Raw genomic sequence first — 7967 nt, 5'->3', positions numbered from 1 at the left:
TTATATTGTAGACTACACAAAAAAGACAAAATCTGTTAAAATTTGGAGATTTGAAATATGCACACCCAGATCCACACGTTTGTTATTTTTGTGTAACTCAGAATTTTTTGTATTTGAAATTGAAATTTTGCACGTTTATGGGACAATTCATTGGCTACACCATGATTTTTTTCTCTAATTTTTTGAAACACATAAATATGATTTTTATTTTTTCTAAAATAGCAGGAGCACTGGTGCCCAGGAGCACCAAATCTCTGTCCCAAATATACCTATTATGTGGACCAAGTTCCAAACTTTGTAACTTAGATAAAAAAACCCGGATCTGAGACATCAACGGATTGGCCCAGAAGCTAGGTTCACATGAACCTCAGTCAATACGATGGTTTTCGTCCATGTCCTTCCGTCCATCACATTCTACTCATTACATATTTAAAAGAGATCATGAAATCTATCTTTGAACGGAGAGCTTCCACACCAAGCATCCTTCCAGCTAGCTGCAAAATCGTTTTCCTGCATGGGGTGCTAGGAAAAATATGAGGACCCTTGGTTTTGCCACTCCCCATTGAGCCATTCTAATATGACCGATATGCCCCTTGGCAATCTAGCTTTCTGCTGACGGTATCACTTTCAGAATAAGGTTTTGAATACGGTATTGGTGCTTGAAGTATATCTAGTTAACTTTTGATGACAGGAAGACATGTACTGTATTGTTTTTCAGTATATCTTCAGTCTTGACTCCTTGAGTATTGTATCATTGTGCACCAACTTGCCCCTTGTGGCTCCTCATAAGTTGGACGCCCCTACTCCATGCAAAACATATATACATGCAGTGTTGACCTAGGTAGGTACGTACTTGCCCATATCTTGAGCGAATCGAAGTGCATAATTATTGATCGATTGATTAGTGGTACAATTTTGAGCATCCCAGCCTGACCCGACCCTTCAGGAGTTCAGACCATCATATCGATCGAATTTGAAGTTCGAAGAGGATCTCCTGAATCCAATATAATCCGGTCCCTACCAGCGATCTCGGAGCAGGTCCGAGCCATGATTGATCTAATTAGTGATCACGTAAGTAAACAACTCTTGCTCCCGTTGAAAACTTATGCCCCATCGTATCGGTAGCGGACGCATACACATTTCTGAATTCAGGGTGACCAGTGATAGCTTCGATGCAGGTCTGCGTTGTTACTACTTTTGTCAATTGTACGCTAATCGATGACCGCGCTATAGTAGAGCTACTGATGACTCACTATTTGGACGCTTCCTGGTGGCGAGTTAATCGAGCGGACTCACGGGTGCAGTTTTTATACGACAGAGTCTCCTGTCTATATGTCGTTGTTAATGCAGATCAAGCGATCCTTGTGCGCGCGGATCTTCTCTTACAAAATTGCTCCAATGAGTTCGCGTCAACTGTGACGCCACCCAAGTGAGCTGCACGCTTTGGCCACCCAAGATCTTATCATGCAATTTTTCTAGTGTTTTACGATGTGAAATTCTGTTTGATTCTTGGTCACGGCTATTTGCAGTCATACTATGCTTAATTGTTTCGTAAAGTGAACTGCTGTCTCTCCTACACCATACCACAGATTGGTATTTTACTTCCAAATAATACTTGCATATCGCAGATTGGGCGGGGATCATGTAGGTGGTTTCAGGAGCACAGTGTGACCGCGTTGGCAGGCGATGACGGCTGCACCATAGGTTTTTTTGTCGTTCTTGAGGGATACATTGTTTAAAAAAAAAACGACAGAAGGCACATACTTATTTCGCGAATAGAACCCATCAACCCTCTATCAACAACATGTTCCATCGGCCAAGACAGACCATCAGAAGCAGTCTGCTATATCCATGTAGCGGACAGGAATTGGGCTTGCCCATGTAAAACTGGAGGGAAGGACCCGTTATAAAAAATATTGTCTGCAAACAGGCCATACGCAAGTTGTTCCTCTTTAGGCTCAGACCGGTTGATAAAATAGCAAATCTTCAGGCCCGTCGAGCAGTTTTTTTTTCTGTTAAAAACAAAGTATGTGTTCATTTAGAAACTCAGTGTTGCGAGCTAGTGAAGCTTCACATCATAAAAAGAAAAATCGGGGAAAAAACTAAAAAAATACCAGTCTTCTATTTTCACGTATAAATTGAAGTCTTCACCTAGATGTGGATATGGTGAATCTAGGTTCGTATGAACTCTTTATAAAAAGAAAAATTAGGAAAAGTACTAAAAAATATCAATTCTTCTGACAAACATTTGGTGTTTGATCATGTGTGGGATGCAGCTTTGCCCGCTTAGAGAAAGGGGTAGATGTTTCTAAATGGAAAAATGGCACACGATTCACATTGTCATTTTCAAGTCATTCTGATCACTTTGGTGAAAAAGTAGAGACTTTTATTAGTTTCCTGTTTATGTGCAATTCAAACCATATTTCCTTGTTGTAACTAATATTTTATTTTGGTGTCTTTTTTTATCAAGACGATGTTATACAAACTATTCAAAATGTATCATATGTTTTAACAATCTTAGTGGTTTCAATCTTTTCTATCATTCTTTTCTCGGAACATGGACATGCATGGAAAAACACGCTTTTATGGTGTAATGATGGTACAAAATCTGACGAGTTCATAAGCCACAGGCCACGTCCAAAGTGTTGAGAAACAGACTTTTACGCTACCAGATGAGTGTGACCATTCAACTCCCTACTTTCATGCTGAAAATTAACATACTAAAACACTAAAACGAGCTTGATGGTTCACTAATCCCAATCAAATACTACTATTGTAAGGATAAAAGTTTGTCTCCATCAGTAATTTGATAACCTTCAAACATTCTGAAAAAAATCTGGATCTTTGTAACTCCCAAAAGCTGGATCTTCAAAATAATACTACCGTGGAAAAATCTTCGCATCATTCGTTGATTAAGATGAGCTGATACCTTTGATCCGGATTACAGATTATAGTATAATAAGATTTTTTTTAGAAGATCTAGGTTTAATCGAACCTTGGAAAGCATTGCAAGAATGATGTAAATGAAACGTCTACAAGGCTTGCTAGTTTATTTTATTTTCTGTTTACCGAACCTATCTAGTTTACTTTAAAGGGGGTTGTGTTCAATGATCGAAATAGGTCAGGTTTAATGTTTCTCCTGCAGCTATGCATAGATATATAATTGAAGCATATAAGTATAACAAATAAAATAGAGATAAGAGATTTGTGAGTAGCACATCCGTAAATACTTTTGCCACTAAAGCCAGAGGTGACAAGAGCCTCTTGGTCTAACAACTGTCCTCACAGCCACAAGAAATAATAGTTATTAAGTAAATGAATACAAACCAAAGCCTTAAGCTAGATGATTGTGCCATGCCCCAGAATGAATCACTAAACCTGTACCGTTACTTTCTCCTTTCTGTCACTGAGGTTTCGCGATAGCACACCGTTCTCCACTCATCCAACCTCTTACCTTAATCCCAAATGATATGGGTGCATGCAGATCACCAGAACGAGACAAAGAGATAACGATACAAGATTGCAAAACTCATATTCAATCCTTACACATATAATAAGATTAGATGCACCTAAACGCTGTGAGGATTCACCCCAACCCGCAGCCCGTGAGGACTACTCACACATAATATCAAGATCAATAATGAAGATAAAAATCATTGTGCAAAATACTTGGATTGAAATCAGAATATTCTTACAATGATCGCCAATTCTCAAGGAGATCTCTATTACAATGGTGATGGATATGGCTATGGAGGAGATTGGAAATGGGATGGATGAAGTATGGTGGTGGATCTCCTTCGGTGTGGTGCAAATGAATCTGATGGATGGCGGCTTTGTTTGGCAACGAATGGCTATCTTTTTGGCGTTGGTCCCTTCATGAAACTTAAGAAGGCGGCGACACATGGTACAAGCAGACGGTACGAGCGGGGCTTGCCCGTACCGGTGCCCGTTAAAGTCCATGGAATCGCCTCTTTGAGCGTAGTCAATTTTACCATGCTCCTGACACAAATTTCTTCAGTAATTGCATATCCATTTGTCATTATGATGCAATTTTCTGCACATTGTCCAAAAATTGAAGAGATTGCACATCTTTACATTAATTAGTCATTAGTGACAAGTTGAGAGGTAAGGCAGTCAATTTCTTGACTTAGCTAAGTGTTTAAACGCGAGAAAAAGCGGCGTATTTTACAGCCATCATGAGCTGAGGGCATGTTTGGTTCAATGGATTCCAAAATCAGAGGAATATGAAAAACATAAGAATAATATCCTATGGCACATGAAATCCTACATGAATAATAAACGCAGAAATTAGTTGCGGAAGTCTTTTGATTGCACTATAGGAAAAACACATGAAATCTCTATAGACATTGCATACATGTCATAGTTGTCATAGACACATAATTTTTTTTCCAAGAGGTCTAACCCTTTGCAAGGAATTATACCCTATATAAAGGATGGACTGTTTCACGCTCCCTGAGCGTTTCAAGCACTGTAGATAGCATAATTACCTACAGTAGCATTTATTCTAGCATACGTGGCTCATTGGTGGCCATACATGCATCTGGGTTCAAAGTGGGCTTTTCTAGACCCTGAAAAGCCTCACCAAGACCCTGAAAAACTCGATTTGACAGCCCTCAAGGGCCCAGTTTGACTAGCTTCTGCCCCCCACGTGCTCCCGATTGGCACCGGGTAGAGCCGGTTGCCCCGCTTCAACCAGTGGAGGCTCCACAGGAACTTTTGCTTCACAACCGGCTGTGCAGTTTCCTCCATGTGATACTCTCTTTCCACTTTTCCCTCCTGGGACCACCCACGTGTATCTCTCTCCCATAATTATATATCATGCTCACCTGCCCACAAAAGTATTTTGGTTAGCTAATTTTCGTTGTTGTCTCAAGGATAATTAAAATAAATCTAACAATATGTTGAAGGAATTATCTGTTGATTTTATGTTTTGCATAACATGGCATACCTCTAATGATTATTTTTGCACTATAAATATAAGGCAAGCTTGACATGACTACTTGGTTGTTATAACAGCCACCAGTTGTGCATCACAAATCCGAAGCTAACACATATCTATTTCTAGCCAGTGTTGAGATCATCGAAACATACATGCCATTTTACCAAAAAAAAAAAAAACAGATTAACCGAGCAGTAAGCCATATAATAAAGGTTAATTAAAACTGGTTGTCAAAAAGTTAAAACAAAAAAGATTTATCAAAAAGTTGTAAACTGGAACTTAGTGAAGAATTCTCGCAAGATTTCCGCAAAAAGAAAAGTGTTAATCTTCTTTTATAAAAATTCAAACCAAGCTATAGCATATAGCATACATATGTATATCTTTCTAACCAAAATTGACTTGGTATGTCCATATCAATTGTAGCGGTAATAAATGAAAAATCCTCACAACATTCAAATAAGACGAAATTTGTTAATCCTCTATTTATGGAAATGTAAACATAATGAGATATATAGCGCACTGTCCTATTATCTGTTCGTGAAGTTCGTTGTTTAGCCGATAAGAACTAATTTTATATGCGAGACCAAAATATTATACAGCTTTGCAAAATAAAAGTATTGTACATCTTTTAAACTGATGCTATTGTATGAGTTGGCTTAATTGGAGAATAAGAGAGGGGTTGCGTACCATCGATTTTGGCCATTGCAGGTTCAAAAAAAGTATATCCTCACTCCCGCAGCTCGGCAGCGGTGTATTCCCATGGCCACCAGCATATCCTTGCTCCCGTTGCTCGGCGTTGGTGTCTTCTTAGGAGCACCTTCATATCCTCACTCCGTCTACTTGGCACCGGCGTCTTTTCAGGAGCACCCGCTTGAGACAGAACGGTGATGCATAGCATAACTCTGCCCAGTGCTCCAAACACAGAGCCAATCCAACGGTACAGCTGGCAATTACACAACATACAACAAGAATAAGCGATTGAACAAACATGTCAACCCATATAATATGGCAGAGTCAATCACACAACAAACAAAGACTTTACACGCAGCAAGGAATTATATGGGAATAATCCTACAATTAGACAAGAAATGGATGCATTATGTATTTAGGCATGGCAATTACAGGAAAGATAAACAAGATTGATTTCATGTGAACCAAGGATTACAAGATAAACATCGTTCATTCTATGTGAAGATATAAGTGTCTCTATCTGCCAACAACAAAGAACTATAAAGACAAGCACAAGGATGTCACTAGACCAGGATTGATTTCGTGTGAATTAATGTTGGTCCCCCTCCAACAGCAAGGCTGATTTCGGAAAGGTCTACTAACTGCTACAAAATTTGTAAGATAATTGAAGGAAAATTCCTAATCGGCAAAAATAAAATAGTATATCAAGCATATAAAGGTAATGTTAATAATCTCTACAAATAGTTTAGGAATAGCTAGGCAAAGAAAGCTGACCTAGCATAGAATCATTATATATAATAAGCATGAAAAGGTGAATATGCACATATTTACTCAACAAAACTCTACATCTGCATAAATATACTGCAGAATATAATTTAGGATCTAATTTTATGAACCGAATAAGATAATGAACATGCAACATTTTTATCTTATTCGGGGGATTATTTAAAGAAAGAGTCTTCCCCAAATTCTCACAAATAATTAGTGCTTGTGTGATTGTACAACAGTTAGTTTCTTGCCTAGATTCTAACTAACAAGTGTTTGTGTGATAGTAGAGCAGTGCCAACCCATTTATCTATGCAGTAGAATCAGTTTAAGTTCATGTACAATGTTACATGATAATGATAGAAGGAGTATCAAATCAATTGCTAAGCAGTACCACCGTTAACTGATTTCATACACAAAAACAGCAGTGGCAACGATAGCTTTGGTTTCAACCAAGCTCTTCCGCTTCTATTTGTGTGTGCAATTTTGACAAACTGTATTTAGCATAGTGATACAGTCTGGTCCGAATTGGAATCATTACATGAGTGACGATGTAGACATAAATCAGTAATCAGCAAACTAATAAGAAGTTGAGAACATGCATCCACCGGTAGAAAGTTCGGTGGGATAGCAGAGTGAACAAGTAGAATGACATGATTAATAGTATTGTTTAAGAGTGTACACAATTCAGCGCTCAAATTTAGCAACCTAAATTTTCCCGGGATCAACTATCAAGCACCCGTACTTGGATTGGATTATGAGGAACAAAAACAAAGAAATGGGTTGTAAATCCTGTGCGAACCTGGGTCATGAGGATGAGGTCCTCAAGGTTCTCCTCGGGGAAAGGTGGGGATCAGCTCCGCCTTGTGGATGAGCAGCCGGCGCTCGACGCCGTTGACGTCCGCGAGCTAGCAGCTCGCGATGACCTCCACGAACCAGATGCCCTCGCCGCTCGCTGGTGAAGTCCACCACGAGATCGCCCGGGCACGCCTGCGCGATGCGGCCCACAATTGGGTAGCAGGGCACCAGCGCCCTCGCGAACCCCTCACGCATCGTCGATTCGTGGCGCCCCCATTGGAAGAAGACGGGGGACTACGCGACGGCCCCGTCGACAGGGGATGCAGATGGGAACGACGCGTACATGTTACTGGGATCCATGGCGTGCAGACTGCCGCAGAGTGGGGCTGGCGGTGCTGGCTGGACTAAATCTGAGGTCAATGGGCGGATGCGGAGAGAGATTTTTGGCGAAGACGCGACAGTACGGGAGCAATGTAGAGACGAGATTTCTGGGGAAGAGATTAGGGATTGTGCCTGGCCTGCCTATGTTCGTGGTGACTGGGCTAAACCCACGTGGGCAACCGTATTTTTTTATAGAAAATTTGTCCAACTCCAACCGTATTGTGTTGTGTCTACTCTGAAATTAACTTTGCAGATTCTCTATGACAACATAATATTTACAATCCTTTTCAAATTTTTAGATGTTTATATTTCACCTGCGTAAAATTATTAAAGATTTTAGCCAAACTTTTTAGATGCAAGCAAAATGCGTGAA

The 7967-nt window shown here is 39.9% G+C and overlaps 1 long non-coding RNA gene across 1 annotated transcript; it reads right to left on the bottom strand.

Annotated features, from left to right (window-relative positions):
- Positions 1 to 4308: 4308 nt before the first annotated feature.
- On the bottom strand, positions 4309 to 7740 carry LOC127302512 (uncharacterized). Its single transcript, XR_007852908.1, has 3 exons — positions 7218 to 7740; positions 5648 to 5903; positions 4309 to 4847 (listed from the first exon to the last, which is right to left on the bottom strand). It is a non-coding gene; the product is annotated as an uncharacterized lncRNA (long non-coding RNA).
- Between the last annotated feature and the right edge of the window lie 227 nt (positions 7741 to 7967).

This window comes from Lolium perenne, chromosome 5, assembly GCF_019359855.2.
Source record: "Lolium perenne isolate Kyuss_39 chromosome 5, Kyuss_2.0, whole genome shotgun sequence".
Taxonomy (NCBI): Eukaryota; Viridiplantae; Streptophyta; class Magnoliopsida; order Poales; family Poaceae; genus Lolium; species Lolium perenne.
Note: the sequence above shows the minus strand (reverse complement) of the source record. Positions and strands in the feature narration are given on the sequence as shown.